At 52.3% G+C, this 17,143-nt stretch overlaps 1 protein-coding gene across 7 annotated transcripts in view; it reads right to left on the bottom strand.

Annotated features, from left to right (window-relative positions):
- MLIP (muscular LMNA interacting protein) overlaps positions 1-17,143 on the bottom strand; it is a 1,822,558-nt gene that overhangs the window by 464,145 nt on the left and 1,341,270 nt on the right. The gene's annotated exons all lie outside the window — the stretch shown is intronic.

The following is a 17,143-nucleotide window of genomic DNA, read 5'->3' as shown; positions in this document are numbered from 1 at the left end:
TAACTTTATTACTTTTGGCTGTTCACAAAATGTGAGTGAGAAATTACTCAAAAGTGTAGACTTACATGTATATATTGACTGACAAAAAGAAACAGTAGTAAGACTTGCACCACAAATGACCAACAAATTATATTTGAATAAAAAGCAATGTTACAAAAACTTACAAATTCAAAAATGGTTTGTAAAATATTATATAATTAACTAATTTATATTTTGTTTATATATGTTTTAACATTAAGGTGCCGATTCCGATCCGTCAAAAAAAGTTTCCGTCCCACTCGTATCCGTATTTTTTTACATACAAATCGTACAAGTACCGTACAAACGGCCAAGTACGATTCGGACGTGAAAAATACCTACGAATAGCGTCGGGAAATATCTACGAGAGGGAGTCAGAATTTTTTACGTCCGAATGGCCTCGTGAAAAGTGTACGACAGGGAGCCGGACATTTTTACGTGCAAATCGTAAAACAAAAGTCTGAACGCGCAAGTACGATTCATACCGCCGTGTACAAGCCGTATAGCCCTCCCACCTCCCAATATGTCAGCACCGTACACCCCCCTGTCCGCACTGTACCCCAGGCATGCACGCGTACGCGCCGTACCCCCCCAGTACGCGCCGTACCCCCGCATGTATGCGCCGTACCCCCCTCCATGTACGCGGGTACCCCTGGCCTGCACCTGTACGCGCCGTACCCTCGCATGTATGCGCCGTACCCCCCCATGTACGCGGGTACCCCTAGCCCGCACCTGTAAGCACCGTAACCCCCCATGTACACGGGTACTCCAGGCCCGCACCTGTACGTGCCGTACCCCCGCATGTACGCGCCATACCCCCCTCCATGTACGCGGGTACCCCTGGCCTGCACCTGTACGCGCCGTACCCTCGCATGTATGCGCCGTACCCCCCCATGTACGCGGGTACCCCTAGCCCGCACCTGTAAGCACCGTAACCCCGCATGTACGCGCCGTACCCCCGCATGTATGCGCCGTACCCCCCATGTACGCGGGTACTCCAGGCCCACACCTGTACGCACCGTACCCCCGCATGTACGCGGCGTACCCCCATGTACGCGGGTACCCCAGGCCCGCACCTGTACGCGCCGTACCCCGTACCCCCACTGCCCCAGGCCCACACCTGTACGCGCCGTACCCCCAACGCATGTACGCGCAGCACCCCAACCCCGTACCACAGCACCCTCACCCAGCATCGCGTATGTACGGACCGTACCTACGCAAAGAATACTCGTACAGAACCAGGACACTGTAAAACAGCACAAGGAGGGTCAATTCGACTCGCACAACACCACAAAACATGTCTACATGACAAAATACATCTCAAAGACTGACCTGGCACATCCAAACAGGCAAGCAGAGGCCCAAACTCACAACCACCTCTTATAACACACCCACCAAAACTCAAACACAGCCACACCCAAAAATGGACCAATAAAAAGGGCCCACACACACAACCCATGATCCTTTGCAACAGACCCACTGCTGGCAGACCCCACACACAAACAACTGCAACTTACTGACCCCTTAACTACACCTTAACTCACACACCTTCACACAACCTCCTTCACAAACACCCCCACTCACATTCACACACACACCGTCACATTCACACCCACACACCCACAACCATCCACACCCACACCCCACACCATGCCCACAGACAAGATTCCAAAGTTCACAAGGGTGGAGCTGGAGCTTCTTGTCATCGAAGTCATCAGAGTCGAGCCACAGCTGTTTGGAACATTGGTCAGACAGACCAGCATAGCCCAAAAAACCAGCCTGTGGCAGAGGATCGTCGATAAGGTGAATGCTGTTGCGCCCATCCGAAGGACCAGGCATGAATGCCAAGCCAGGTGGTACGATCTGCGCAGGGCAGTCAAGAGGAAGATGAATGAGGAATACGCCCAGAGTAACATCACTGGAGGTGGGCTGCCCCGCAGACCCGTACACTACCATCCCTGGGAGGAGAAGGTGATGGCCCTGCTTCCACCGGTGGGAGTCGCAGAGCCTGGTGAGTACAAAAACAACTTACGTAACATGTGGGCAATGGGGTCCACACCACAAATACACCAAATGCACGCAACTTCCTCCAAGCACTCACCGCACACAACCACACTCAAAAACCACGCTCATGCCACCAACGTCTCCATGCACCACTCACAAATCAAGCCAATGCCATGTCCCAGGCTACACCAACCACAAACCCAAGACTGGATGTCCGGGAGGCTGGGAGGGTGGGCCTCACACAACACATTGTGAAAATGAGAAGCAGACACCAATGCCCTCAGCCCATATGGCATAGGTACATACCCATGCACAATGCACAGGGACTGGCAAAGTACTGACAAGGTCGCTGACACTTGGCCCTGCTGTATGCAGCACAAGGCCTTCCTGGGACCACTGTACACTCAAACACCAACTCCACAAGCACAGATAACTAGCACAGGAACTCACACTCACTGTCATGTCAGCATTCACCATGAGGGGCACACACATCACCTGGGAGACCCAATGCCAACTCACACTACACCCAACAGCAGTCCCGATCACACACACCCCCCTTACACAAGCACACACCCCCGGGGCAGGCAACGGATTTACACACTCTCACAATGGACATGTGACACAAGACCAATCCATAGCCAAATAAGCATCCTAGCCAAAATTCTACAGGTCAAACTCTCAGGAGAACATATCAATCTGTCCCCCGCAACATGCCCATCCCCAAGTGGACATTGAGAGGAATTCTAGGCACATCCATCTACCTGGAGGAACTGTGAAAACTTGAATATGTATGAAACATGGATGTCGCATGAAACAGCATTAGCATTGTCTCTCTCTCACACACAGGGCAACGTCGTGGATCTCCCCCCAACACTGGGGGGTAACAATCACAGTCCACGGCTCGGCGTGAAGATGACCCCACCGGCAGCGACGACTCTCACCACTCCGTGGATAACCCCGACCAACCTGGCCCCTCTGGTGCCCAAGCCCCTGCAGCACCTGCGTCAGGTACATCTGTGCCAACCACCACCCCCATTGCTGCCACATCCCAGGAGATACCCAGGAGCCCTGCTCGCACTGAACAACATAGCCAGTCTGACCAGGAGGGACAAGGTTCTCCGGGCACCCAGGAGGAGGCAGGCATCCCTGCAAATGCCATCCCTCAGGGGTCCTGTAGACCCGATGTGCCCACAACGGCAGGCCAGGCTCAAGTGGGCAGGGGTGGTGGGAATGGAGGCAGGCGGAGGCTCGAACCTGACCAGCCAGCTGAGGGAACCGGTATGTCCCACATACGCCACATCCTGGACACATACCGGTGTGACACCAGGGGCATCAGCCAGGTAGTGTCAAGACTCACAGAGATGCAGGGGACCCTCAAGGGGATCAAGAACATGCAGGCCGAGCAACATGCCAGTCAACAACAACACCAAGGACGGAGGGAGGCAAGACAGGCTGAGCTCCTGGCGGTGCAAAGGGACATGAGCCATTCACTCCGTCGGATTGCCGACAACATGGGCAACCCTCCCTGTGACAGCAGGCGCAGTCCAGCACCAGCCACAGGGAGGGAGGAGGAGGAGGATTCATCCGACGGTGCCTCCCAAACATCGTCAAGGCCTGCATCTGAGGGTCCCCGGAGGAAGGTGGGTCATCCACGGAAAAGACCGTGAGAGTCAGCGGACCATCAACATCTCCCAGGTGAGCTGGCTTGGCACCTGGCCCTCTGGCGCAACAGCAGCACCTCATCCAATGACATTCTCTGCCACATGGACTTGCTGGTCACAGTCTGACCAATGATGACCAACACTGTGCTCTGGACTCTGATGACTTCCAATGCCAAGGATACCATCTCCCCCTGTGAACTTTGGATTCTATTAGAGCACCTAATTTCACCTACCAAAACACGTACCCCACCGCAAATAAAAATATTATTTGGTTCATGAGACTTTGCTGTCATGTTGCTCAATTCCACAACATATGTGTGTGTAAATGTCAAACTATGCCTGAGTATTAAACTAACTCCAGCCATGCATACCCCGGGATCTGAGTCTGGTACAGGACACACATGGGTCACAAGGTATCATTCAAAGCAGGCATGGAGCAGAACACTCACCTGTGATGGCCACAAGCTGCTGAGGGGGGGCTTGCAATACTGAGCGGACAGACCTATTTGGAAGATTATCATTAAGACGTAGAGGTCATGGCTCATGTGGAGGTTCCCGGGGAGGGAGTCCCAGGTATGTGTTGGCAGGTGGGAGAACTATGTCCTGCATGCTGGAGTACGGTGGATGTGAAGAATGGTGGCCAGGGCAAGGTCGGATGCACGGAGATGGCCCAACGGGGTCTCGTATGACAAGACGTACAAGGTTGGTTTTGTGTCGGGGTTGTGGACTGCCTCCTGAGTGTGGGTCGGGAGTGTTGAGGTCATCCTGCAGCAGACAGTGATCCATTGCAGCTATCTATGGTGGACGGTGATGTGGCTGGGGCGAAGGATGTTGAAGCTGAGGTGTGCAGATGCACCCTGGATGTGGACATGTTTCCCGGGAGTTTGGATGTACGTGCTCCGTAGAGGGCAGGCCAGTATTTGACACGGATGTTGTCGTGGACATGGGGTATGGTCTGTCTTTCCTTGGAGTGGATCTATCTGTGGATCATGTGCATAATGCGGAGGGCATTGAGGCATGAGGTACAGATGCTGTGGACTGACATGGCAAATGTGTGCGAGCAATACATGATGCACACCATCTTGTGTGTGTGGCCACTGGGTGCCGGGGCAGGGCTCTTGCGGGTGGGACACAAGCACCTGACCCAGCTGTAAGGGGACAATCCTCAGATAATCACCTCAGTCCTGTACAAGTCCAGCCTCAGGTGGCTCATGTACAGCCATTCATCAATGGATCGCATGCATTCAGGAATAATGGAACTGGCAATGTCTGCGTTTTTGGTGAGGATGAGGAGCACCTGGCTGTCAATGGCATACCAGCTGATGAGGTGCTGTGCGCATGTGATGGTGGAGAGGGGGGTCCTGGACACATTGTAGATTGACATGCTGAGAGATGATACCTGTGCCATGTGCCAGACGACGACACCATACTACATGCAGAAGCCTTGAGTCCCACTCCCATGGCCTTGCTGGGGTACAGAGCCGGTGGGGAGTAGGAGGGACATGACCTGGTTGGTGTGACAGGGCCTGGAAGGCATGGCAGCGCTGTGTAGGCAGTTGGAGTAGCACACTCAGCATGCAAAGCTGTCGTGTGTGCGCTTAGGGTATGTCTGACAGCATGCGGTAGATTTGCGGATGGACATTGCTTGGAGTGTGGCTGCTACATCAGACTGTAGTGTGATGTGTGTCATGCAAGGACATGAGGGTCGTGCAATGTGCATGTTGCATGTGCTGATGGTCCAGCCTTTGCCACCGCGTGGTGCCAACTGTGGCATAGACAAGCTGAGGACAGCCAAATGAATGGGTGAAGGGAGGAAGGGAGGAGCATCTTTGAGGCATGTGTGTGGCCAAATCAGGATACTCTGTGGGCCCTTGCTGCAGGGTCCGCAGCAGCAGGCGGCATGTCCTTGAAAATATGCCACAATTTGCACACAAAGACTAGGATGTCTGAAGGACAACTGCAACAGGCGTGTGTAAAGGAAGGAGTGTCCGGTTGTACATGGCACACCTAGAGACAATGCATGCACAAACACCAAAGATGAATGACACCGGATCAGGGAACTGAAGGCCGAGCTGCGCACAGGAGACACACCCTCAGCAGGTGTTGATGGCCCATTGTGTGGACCAACATGCCAAAATACATACACAACCATGGACTTCATGCACAATAGGGATCATAATCCATGAGGAACTGCATGCATGTTGCTAAACTACACATGGACTCCTCTGCACAATCTTTCACAACTATGCCAGAGATGCCGCATGCAAAGTGGCAAGAGACCAGCATTGACAGAGATGAGGCACCTTGGAGTGTGAGGAACACCTTTATTACTCAGGCTCACACTAAGGGAAATGCATCCTTTTGAACAGACTCACAGGTCATTCCTCTGACCATGTGGGACCTACACTGGACACCCCCTGCAACACACAGATGTGTAAAATCCTACTGAGCTGGCACACAAGTGAAGTGTGTGAGCCAAACACCCCTTGCTCCACACGGAGAGTCTGCAATTCGCCATTGAGCCTCTTATGGGGATGTCCCACACTATGTCCACCATCAGCATCCCGTATGTTCCTGAGGGACGTTTGACACACATTGATGCCTCACATTCCACAAAACATTACAGATGACTGTCAGGAAGGGTGATTATCAAGTCATGGGAGCCATGCCACATGTCATGTGCCCCATGGTGAGTCGACAGGTATGCATGGTAACACAACATGCACAGGAGCAGTCCCAACATAAACCAAACACATACCACACACAAAATGCCTTGCTGCACTCCTTACCCAAAATGACTTTTCACCATGTCCGTGCATGGAACGCTGATTCAGCACACGTTGCAATACTCATGAGGAATAGCTGGAGGCCAACGAAGACACGAGCAGACGACATGCGCAAGAAACTGTGGATGACAGACACACCACAAGTCAGCAAAGAGCTAGTTATCAGCAGACATGGACATGTACTCGACAGGAATGATGTTGTCACCATGCTAATTTAACAAATTAGTGTCCATGCTAAAATGTGTGGAATGACATCATCACTTGTATGACACATCAGAACACACCTCCAAGTCACTTAGCACACAGTCAGCTGGACACACACATTGAAACACATGCCACACAAGGCTCAAAGCGTGCACACTCAGACACAGGGACTCACCATTATGAGAAGAAGTTGCGGATGAGCTGACTCCAGATGTCCTCCTCCTCCTCCTCCTCCTCACTTTCCTCGTTCCCAAGCCCTTCATCCTCCACGAGTGCATGTTCCTGCACATCAGGATCCAGGATGAGTGGCACTGCCTTCTCCACTGCCATGTTGTGCAGCATACAGCACACAAGTAAGATTTTGCAGACCTTCACCGGGGCATATGGGAGGGACCCGCCGGTCTTGTGGAGTCACCAGAATCGGCTCTTCAGGAGGCCAAACGACCTCTCAATCACACGCCTGGTCTGCCCATGGGCGTCGTTGTAATGGTGTTCTGCGGCTGTTCTGGGATTGCGGAGAGGCGTCATCAGCCATGGCATGTTGGGATAGCCAGAGTCCCCTACATGGAAACATCATGTGAAGAAGTGGGTCAGGAGATGCCGTAAGATACAAAGATACCGCTAAACAGAGAACAAACAGAGTATACCCACCAACAAGACATGCTCGTTCGTCGTGCAGCCGCAGCATCATTTCTGGCACCCTGCTACGCCTCATGATGTAGGCATCGTGTGCTGACCCTGGAAAACGGGCACAGAGATGGGAAATCCACATGTTAGGTAGACACACCACAAGGGCATTAATAGAGTGATAATGTTTGTGGTTCCGAAAGGCTACCTTATGTGCCTGTGGTGATACCAAAGCCACATGTGTCCCATCAATGGCCCCAATTACATGAGGCATCCCTCCCAGGGCATAGAACTCACCCTTGACACCTGTCAACTGCTCACGAGTGGGAAAATGGATGAATTCATCCAGGTGCTCCAACATGGCTTCTAAAACATCATGCAGGACACGGCTGAACATTGTCTGGGACCTGCCACCGACATCAGCTATGGTGAATTGAAAGGTACCGGTGGCAAAAAAATGTAGGGCTGCCATCACCTTCATCTTGGGGGTCAGAGCAGTAGGATACCTGTGTCGCGGTTGGAGGTGTGGTTCCAGCCGGGTGGTCAAGCGCTCAATCAACTCTTGCGAGAAGCGGTATCTTCGGATGCAGTCATGTTCACGCATGGCACCCAGGTCTGGCATTGGTCGGGGGAGAGGCGGTGCCCTGCAGAGATTTGGAAGGAATAACGATGAGCGAGTACATCACAACAACAATGTCAATGAAATGAGCACATGTTCAACAGCTAATACACATCTGCTAAATACGGAGTCTGGTCTGTGCAATACATCCAGCACACGTATGCCAGCTACAATAGTTTATTTGCAAGGTCGACGTGACATGCCATGAAACGAGCTGTGTGCCAGTGTAAGTGAACAGCCAGACACATTACAGGAGTGACAGACATCCACATATCTGCATTTGAAGGATGTAATCTCATACAGCCAGCAGGTGGGAAGCTAGACGCACAGGTCAGATGTCATTTAACCCCTTCGGCGCTCATGACGGAACGGTTCCGTCATGAGCGTCGGTTGAGCTGTGCTCATGACGGAACCGTTCCGTCATGACCACGCCCGCGCAAGCAGCGCTCAGCACAGCGGGGGAATCCGCCCCGCATGGAAGGGGTTAAAAAGGGTAGATCACACACCTTTCCATGAAGGGGTACATGTCAAATGCTGATAACCCAGACATTGAGACAACGCAGATATGTCCTCAGGTCGCAATACCATGTTCGATGCATGCAGACACATGTCACGTGGTATTGCACATGTGGCATGGTGTGCGTAATTGTGTGCCATGCACATATGCACACAGACACATGTTGGATGCTGCAACAGCAGATGGAGTTGACGGAACACCAACTGCAAGCTCATGGGAACACATGACACACACATGACATAGTCACATCGTGGCACGCTGATAGTCACATGTCAGGTGAAATTATCTGTGTACCTGCCATCAGGGAACAGTTGCGGGTGTTGGTGACTGTGGCATACCAGTGATGCAGTGCTTGACACGTTTGTACTACATGCACACATGTGCAAAGTGTGAAGGGAAAGGGTGCCACATAGTGCCCCATCACACATGACATGTGTAAACAGCTCATCACACATCTATTGTGCCACAACATGAGGAGACATGTGCCACATCACTGCCTGACACACCTAGGCCCTGCACATGAAGGACTGCACTGACAATGACTTGATGTACAGGCTTGTGCGAGTCTGACACCTCCATTCCTTTCGTGTGCGCCTCCTATCACCAGTGTTAACTGTGAAACGCAGTACACATGCTCTGAGGCCGTGTGTACGGGCCGTACACGTGTGAGTACGGCCCGTACTCACGCGTGTACGGGCCGTACATGCGTGAGTATGGCCCCTATCACTATAGTTGTGTTATCGTAGGCCATTGTGATAGGGGCAGTACTCATGCGTGTACGGGCCGTACACGCGCGAGTACGGGCCGTATTCGCGCATGTACGGCCCGTACACGCGTGAGTACGGCCCCTATCACTATAGTGGTGTTACCGTAGGCCATAGTGATAAGGGCCGTACTCACGCGTGTACGGGCCGTACACACGTTATTACAGCCCCTATCACTATAGTTGTGTTACCGTAGGCCATTGCGATAGGGGCCGTACTCACGCGTGTACGGGCCGTACACTGTAGTGATGGTGCCCTAGGGGTACGTGTGAAACGCGCCATACCTGTGTGGGGATTTAAAAATTACAATGGGGACACATGAGGGACAAATATTAGGGCATAAATGCATGCTTGTTGTCATGGATACCGAGTTTCAAGTTCAAAACTTTACATCATGTGGTCTGGAAAAAGCAGTTGGCCACATTATACATTGTTGCAAAGTGGTTGTTGACTTGACATGATGCTGCAAATTCGAAAGATGCTAAGGCTGTCACTGGTGTGTGTTTAAAGGGATTGGAGGAAACGTAGGATGCAAATGAGTCTGACCAATCACTCTGTACTCGTGTAAATGAAATAGGCCAGCAATGCAGATATAAGGCAGGCAGAACCCATGAGAGGGCACTTGCCTGCACAACATGTCAGTCGATACCACTGCTGCTGTATTGTCTCCCTCTGGCACCATGTCAAGGACTGTGGAGAAGGCCCAGCCTTTCACCCAGGAGGAGAATGAGGCCCTGCTGGATGTGATCCTCCCACGGTGCCCCATGCTGTATGGTCGACCAGGGGAGCAGGTGAGTGCTGACTCCACTACCTTTGCCTGTGCACCTTTTTTGTGTCTGTCACTTCTGGCATTGTGTCCAGGTGTGACAGACATGCAATGTTGTTTAGAGTGTGTCCCGGGGGGGTGGATGGCTTATGTCTCTCATGCAGGGCTTGATGTAGTTCATGTGTGCACTCCTCACTTGCATTGTGCTTACTGTGACATTCACTGCATAGTGCATGGCACATTCAACCTGGCTAATCCTCTTGGGCATTCTTGTTCTATTGTCCAGTGGTCACCCCGGTGTGACAGGTGACTGCACCCACAGATATGTGTGAGTTGAGTGGAGCTGTGGTGATAGTGGTGAGAGTGTCCAAATGATGTCCCTGGACATTGATGTGTATGAATGTTCCTTGTCATGTGGGTGAGTGTCTATGTGGAGTGTTGCACCACAGGTGCATGGAGGAGGCAACTGCTCGACCCATCTGATGTGAGAAGGAAGCTGTGCTGTGTGTCTTACTTGCTGAGCTAGCCCCACACCTGTGACACCCCCCTGGCAAGTGGCACATGTGCAGAGTGAGCTTTGTATCCTCTGTTGACAATGGCAGGAGATTGATCTGTGCATGTGTGTGTCTGTGTACTCCGCTGCGGTTTCGTCAGTGGCCTGGGGCATGTGACTGCTTTGCGGTGCTGGCCATCAGCCTTGTGTTGCTTGGGATGCACAGTGTGTGCCATGATCAGGGATTGGTTCGCACCCCTCATGCCACCTGTGTTCTTACTATGCCATGTAGTGCATTGGTGCGTCCACAGTGGCAAATGTCCCTATGACTAAGGTGCTATTACTTGCCAGCATACTATTCCCTGTTCAACAAATCAAAGATGTTAAAATGTGTGTCTCTGTGACATGGTGCAGGTGTAGTGATGTTGTCCCACTTTGCCATCCTCACAGGTAACCGCCTACCATAAGGGGAAGATCTGGATGGAGGCCGTCAAGGCCGTTCAATCGGTGGAGGGTCACAGTCGACGCCTGCCAAAAGTGAGGAAGAGATGGCAGGACATCCGGTGCTGGACCTGGAGGATCGACCGGGTCATGCTGAAGGAGGAGGCTCCCCGCAAGCATGGCGGGCGCCGGCGCCTGACCCACCAAATGAAGCGTGTCCTGGCGGTGGTCTTCCCTGACCTGGATAGGCGGATACAGGAGTTACAGCAGCAGGAAGGGGGTAGGTACATGTGTGTTTGTTGTGTGTCGCCAGCTTTTGTTGCTGTTCAGTCGCCTGGAGACACTGCCAGGGTATATATGTGCAGTGCATATCCTGTTCCCCCAAGTCAACCTGTGCTGTTCTTCCTCCCTTCCCCTCCTTGACATGTGTTACCTGGTCTGTGTGTTATCACAATTGCACATGGTCATCTAGGCTGCCAGTTAATCAAGGTGCACACTGCTTTCAGCATCATGTGTGGGGGTGGTCTGCCTGTGCCCTGTCCTGTTCAGTCATTTGGGGGTGCATAATTGTTGGCACTGATGCTGAGTCTCAACATAGGAGTAGGCCTGGGCGAAGCACTACGCTACGCTCGCGTAGTTTGCGAAGTTCGCGCTACTTCGCGCTACGCGAACTGCACGTAGCACAGTGCGAACACGCGTAGCGTAGTGTTGCATAGTGCTGCGGTCATTTTTTGCTTGCTCGCGGTACTCAACGTCAAGTTGGCGACCGCGAGCAAGCAAAATGACATCCTGGCGAGACTTTTTCCTTGTTCGCGATCGCGAGCATGGAAAATAAACCTCCCGGCGAGATTCCCAACGCGAGAAGGTCAGGTTTCTCATTGCGAGGGGTCGCGTATGCTCGCGACCGCTCGCGATGAGAAACTACCAGTTCGCGTTGAGAAAGCTGCAGCTCGAGTAAAAATCTACTCGAGCAGCAGAAAACTACAGCTCGCACTGTGCAAGATGCCATTTTCAATGATTGCACAGTGCCGGTTGCTTGTCCGCACTGTGCAATCGTTGAAAACAACATCTTGCACAGTGCGAACATGTTACTTCGCAGTTCGCGAAGTGCTACGCGTAGCTCGCGTAGTGCGAACTTCACTTTGCGTAGCTTCGCGAAGTGCTACTTCGCGAACTACGCCCACCCTTACATAGGAGTGTGAGGTTTCAAAAGAACAGACTTGCAGCATGCATTACCAATGTTTTGGCCTCAGACATGATGTGCATGAGTGGGAGATATGCACAGTGCCGGGACGGTTGCTCCTGTTACAGTCAGCTCATTCCAGGACCATGGAGCAGTGTGCCCACTACAGTCCCCTGACACAGCCTTCCCTCCTAATCATGTGTGTCATCCAACACTGTGCACATTCACTGTGGGTTCAGCATGGCCCTGCCTCTGTGGCATTCTTCCCTGGCCTAGGGTGTATTTTTCACATGTGTGCTACATGTGTCCACTGGACAGGGATACACCAGTTTGCTTGTGCATACTCACACTGGGCAGTGCCTGTGTGGCTATTCACAACAATCTGTTGATGGTTGTTTGTGACAAATATGTTTTGCCAGCCCTACAAGGTGATGTTGTGTTAATGAAGCGAGTTTTCAAGCACAGTTATTGTAACCATGAATAAGAGGTGTCACTTCTTGATCGGTATCAGTCACATTGACTCAGGTATGGGTGGGTGTGTACGGGAGGGGCGTACATGTTCAACCCTGATTTTTCATTGCCAGTTCTGACTTCTGTGTGATAATTCGCAGTACAGAAAGTCACCGTGCAGTGCCCCCGTGATGTTGGCCAGTGCTTAATTTGTGTGGTTCGTAGCCTGTGTCAGTTTTTGACAATCATGTATCCTGCTTGTAAATTTTTTGCACACTGTGTGTGGTTCAGATGCTACACAGTTGTGACTTTGTGTGCTGACATCTGTGGGTACATTCTGGCTTGCCATGAGGGTGTCCCCACAGTACAGCTAGACTTTTTTACAAAACAATTGCAGGCCCATTAGCTTATTCATTGTCCTGGGTGTGGACATATGTGCCACTCCAGATGACAGTCAGTAGGTCATATGTGTAGCCAACTGTGTAATCAGGTGACGGATAGCCATGTGACAAATGACATTATTCAAGTTGTTACTCAGAGAAATTGTCCCTTGGCAATCACTACACCTGTCAACATGTCTCAATGTTTCATATGCTTGACCTTGTTGTTTTGTTGTGAAGGAGAATAATGTGCCTGCATGACAGATGTCTCCCAAGGAAGTGCACAAGACACCACCTTTACACTTTCCTGGGACCCGCTGGCACATTTTAAAGTAAGGCACAGTTTGAACAAAACTTCTTTAGAGTTCATACATATACCTGTTCCCACAGTGTGGTTGCATTTGGGTTAGTCCTTGGTTGTTGCCGATACCAACTTACGAGTGTCAAGTCATCCAGACCACCATGGTGCCATGTATATGTACTTACTGATACCCCATTTCTGCCTAATAGTGGCTTATTTGAATGAGTCTGGCTGCTCAGACAATGACTGTGTACATGTAGTTTGATGTGCACCTCCTTGTGTGACTTCTGTTATACAGACATATGTGTGTTCAGTTCACAAAGTGGCACATTCACACATTCTAGACATGTCCATTGTGTAAAGGGTTGTGATTCTCCAGGAATGACAATGTATTTCTTTGGGGTTGCCTAAGTACTCACAGGTCTCTGAGTGTGGGGACACCTTCTGCATTGGCATGTGGTATTTGGCCTTGGGTGCAAAATTACTGTTGGGTTCACAGTGAAGAAGAGGTGGCATGCCTTCATAGTCTTGCTGTGCTCAACTGATCCCAGACACTAGCTTCTCAGGATCTTGGGATTTCAAGTTATTTGCTGTTGTGTCCTAATTTTAATTTTTTCCAAGTGGCATGGTGGGTTAACCAACTGGGGAGTGCAGGGCTTACATATGTGGGGAGTATTCTAGATGTTACTCATGATACCTTTCCTGTTATGCACTGTTGCCTATTTTGTTTGGACTCATGTGTCAGATGTATACAGGTGACTGATTTTTTCCTGTCTCTTCACCTTGCCCACAGCATCATCGGAGGACAATGAGGGAGACACCGGCACGGACGTGGAGGAGGGATCGAGCACTGGTACCACCACTGCTGAGGAGTCGGCGGAATCTAGTGGCACGGATGGCGAGGGGAGTGAGGCGGAGGACCTGCCCAGTACCAACACTGACTACGAGGCTGACGGGTTCGAGGCTGAGCTCCCAGAGGGGGTGGAGGCTGCTCCCACAGCTGAAAGCAGCAGTACATCTCTCACCACCCCCTCCATTCCCATCACCGCCCTCCCACTTGCTCGGGTCCCTTCTGTCCGTGCTAGGTGACCACATGTCTCCTTCGTGCCAGGCACCGCACCCCCTGCCCCTGTCCCCCCTGCTGCCCTCACTGCCGAGTCTGTAGACATTCAGCAGCAGTTGCAGGTTGGGCAGACATCGATCCTGACTGTCCTCCATGGCCACACCAGACTGCTGACCCAGATGGTGTCGTACATGGAGGGCATGTCATCAGCGATGTCTGACCAACGCATGTTGCTGAGGTCCCTGGACTCGTCACTGACGGCAGTAGTGAGTCACCTGCAGCGCTGCATCCCCCCCTACCCCTGCACCATCCACAAGTCCCACACCCATGCCTGTCCCAAGCACACCAAGACATCCACACACAAACACCCCACCAGACACAAGCAGCACGCCACCACGTAAGGGCAAGCGCACACCTCCTGACACGCACACTCAGGGGGAAGCAGGCACACCCACTGGGTCTGGGGCACACAGGCAGGCACGCAGCCACAGTCCTCATCCACATGACTCACTCCCCAGTCCCTCCGATGTCACTTCCCTTGGCTCCCCTGCCCCAGAAACGGAGAAGGAGGCCTACTTCGCTGGGCTGGGACTCAGCCCCACTAGTTCACCTGGCCGCAAACGGTCAAGGCACTCCACGGGTAGGGGAGTTAAGTCCCCCAGCCTGTCCACCACCTCCCCCAGTAGCACTGCAGGCCATCCCTCTGACCCCCCCCCTCCTTGAGGCCTGTTGTTTCTCCGGGTGCAGGGGAGACGCTTGAAGATCTGGCAGAAGTGTGCAGCGCCGAGCTCGCCTCCACCTTTGGCGCTGCCCCACCCCCTGTGGTGGAGTCGTCCGTCCCTGCACCCACAACACCTACCCCTCCCCCTCCTGTCCCTGCGGTGCCTGGTCCTTCCCTACATGATGCCCCCCCCCCAGTCGCTGAACCAGAGGTTTAGTAGGGGCAGGCAAGTTAGGGGAGACGCGTCGCCATGTATCCCCCCCAAGGACTTCATATCTGGACTGGCCATTGGCCTTTGTACATAGTGTTCTTTACTACATCTTTTTTTTTATGCTGAATAAAGCATTTTCTTTTCCGTTTTGAAAAGTCTTGCATTTCATGTATTGATGTTGATGCTGAGGCTCCAGGAGTTGGGGTTGTGGGAATGTGTTATGTTTCATGGAAATGTTGTAGTCTGCATCTCATGGGGTGGAACCTGGTATCTGCGTGCCCTCACAAGGTCTCTGCAAAGAATCTTTGGTCGTGTCTGCTCTTTGTGTTTGGAGACATTGTCCCTAGGAGTGTTCCTTCCTCTGTGGCACCTGACATCTTCCCTGCAGAGGGTTGCACAATTGTTGTGTTGCCCTGTGTCTACATTTCCTTTGTTGGTGATGCATCCCTTCAACTCTGGCCATGCTTGCTCAGCAATGTCTCCAGCTGCATCGTCTGTGCCATCCTTGGTACTCACTGTACTTGTGTATAGAGTATTTTGCCATGCCTTCATGGAGAAATTGTCCCTTTTCCGCACAATGCATGTGTGTAATCCCAGCCTAGCACACATATGGTACTTGTTCTGCTGGGTATTTGAACACCTGACTCACAATTGTGGTCATTGTATCTGTGGGAACTCCACCCTATTTCCTTTCATGACAGACAACATCTTGGTGGCTGTCCCAGCACCTGTACATTCCTATCAGTCCTGGGAGGTGCGTGACAGTGTGTGTTCCCTTTGTCTCTCTTAGTTTAGTAGGCATTGACATGACCATCCAGTCTTGTGGCATGATCTCTGTGTGTGTGTGTTGTGCTGCATCCGCCAGGGGTGGGTATGCATGTGTGATTTGTCCTCACACCCACATGTGGTGTGTCATGCAGTGGGGGAAAGATATCCATCCTCATGGGAGTGGGACACTGCTGTCAGTGATGTGTTGTTATGGCACTATCAACATAGTCCAAATATCGGGATGCGTACATACACCCATGGAATTGGGATCATCTGATAAAGATGTACACACCCCCATGTCTGTGTCCACTGCTGGTATTCCTCTGTACCCACCCCTCACATGTCTCTGTCCACTGCTGGGAGTGATAGGCGCCCACCCCCATGTCTCTGTCCACTGCTGGGAGTGATAGGCACCCACCCCCATGTCTCTGTCCCCTGCTGGGAGTGATAGGCACCCACCCCTCACATGTCTCTGTCCACTGCTGGGAGTGATAGGCACCCACCCCTCACATGTCTCTGTCCAATGCTGGTATTCCTCTGCACCCACCCCTCACATGTCTCTGTCCACTGCTGGGAGTGATAGGCACCCACCCCCATGTCTGTGTCCACTGCTGGGAGTGATAGGCACCCACCCCTCACATGTCTCTGTCCACTGCTGGGAGTGATAGGCACCCACCCCCATGTCTCTGTCCACTGCTGGGAGTGATAGGCACCCACCCCCATGTCTGTGTCCACTGCTGGGAGTGATAGGCACCCACCCCCATGTCTGTGTCCGCTGCTGGGAGTGATAGGCACCCACCCCCATGTCTCTGTCCACTGCTGGGAGTGATAGGCACCCACCCCTCACATGTCTCTGTCCACTGCTGGGAGTGATAGGCACCCACCCCCATGTCTGTGTCCACTGCTGGGAGTGATAGGCACCCACCTCCATGTCTCTGTCCACTGCTGGGAGTGATAGGCACCCACCCCATGTCTCTGTCCACTGCTGGGAGTGATAGGCACCCACCCCTCACATGTCTCTGTCCACTGCTGGGAGTGATAGGCACCCACCCCTCACATGTCTCTGTCTACTGCTGGTATTCCTCTGCACCCACCCCTCACATGTCTCTGTCCACTGCTGGGAGAGATAGGCACCCACCCCTCACATGTCTCTGTCCACTGCTGGT

The sequence above is a fragment of the Triturus cristatus genome, chromosome 6 (genome assembly GCF_964204655.1).
Source record: "Triturus cristatus chromosome 6, aTriCri1.1, whole genome shotgun sequence".
NCBI lineage: Eukaryota > Metazoa > Chordata > Amphibia > Caudata > Salamandridae > Triturus > Triturus cristatus.
This window is presented reverse-complemented; position numbering and strand designations above follow the sequence as displayed.